Genomic DNA, 1,311 nt, shown 5'->3' with positions numbered 1-1,311 from the left:
AAGATACTGTACCTCTGTCTCTGTAAGTCAGTAGCATAAATACCCTCTACCTCTGTAAGGTCAGTAGCATAAAGACACTCTACCTCTGTCTCTGTAAGTCAGTAGCATAAAGACACTGTACCTCTGTCTCTGTAACTCAGTAGCATAAAAGACACTACCTCTGTCTCTGTAAGTCAGTAGTATAACAACACTCTACCTCTGTCTCTGTAACTCAGTAGCATAAAGATACTCTACCTCTGTCTCTGTAACTCTGTAGCATAAATACCCTCTACCTCTGTCTCTGTAAGTCAGTAGTATAAAGACCCTCTAACCTCTGTCTCTGTAACTCAGTAGCATAAAGACAACTCTACCTCTGTCTCTGTAAATCAGTAGTATAAAGACCCTCTACCTCTGTCTCTGTAACTCAGTAGTATAAATACACTCTGTCTCTGTGAGCCAGCATAAAGACCCTCTACCTATGTCTCTGTAACTCAGTAGCATAAAGATACTCTACCTCTGTCTCTGTAAGTCAGTAGTATAAAGACCCTCTACCTTTGTCTCTGTAACTCAGTAGTATAAATACACTCTGTCCTCTGTGAGCCAGCATAAAGACCCTCTACCTATGTCTCTGTAACTCAGTAGCATAAAGACCCTCTACCTCTGTCTCTGTAACTCAGTAGCATAAAGACCCTCTACCTCTGTCTCTGTAACTCTGTAGCATAAGACACTCTACCTCTGTCTCTGTAACTCAGTAGCATAAAGACCTCTACCTCTGTCTCTGTAAATCAGTAGCATAAAGATATACTCTACCTCTGTCTCTGTAAGTCAGTAGTATAAAGACCCTCTACCTCTGTCTCTGTAACTCAGTAGCATAAATACCCTCTACCTATGTCTCTGTAACTAAGTAGCATAAAGACCCTCTACCTCTGTCTCTGTAACTCAGTAGCATAAAGACCCTCTACCTCTGTCTCTGTAACTCTGTAGCATAAAGACACTCTACCTCTATCTCATGTAACTCAGTAGCATAAAGACACTGTACCTCTGTCTCTGTAATATCAGTAGGCATAAAGATGACTCTATACCTCTGTCTCTGTAAGTCAGTAGTATAAAGCACTCTAACCTCTGTCTCTGTACTCAGTAGCATAAAAGACACTCTGTCCTCTGTAACTATGTAGCATAAAGACACTCTGTCTCTGTAACTCAGTAGCATAAAGACACTCTAACCCTGTCCTCTGTAACTCAGTAGCATAAAGGACGCTCTACCTCTGTCTCTGTAAGTCAGTAGCATAAAGACACTCTACCTCTGTCTCTGTAAGTCAGTAGTATAAAGAC

This window comes from Cyclopterus lumpus, chromosome 20 (genome assembly GCF_009769545.1).
Source record: "Cyclopterus lumpus isolate fCycLum1 chromosome 20, fCycLum1.pri, whole genome shotgun sequence".
NCBI lineage: Eukaryota > Metazoa > Chordata > Actinopteri > Perciformes > Cyclopteridae > Cyclopterus > Cyclopterus lumpus.
This window is presented reverse-complemented; position numbering follows the sequence as displayed.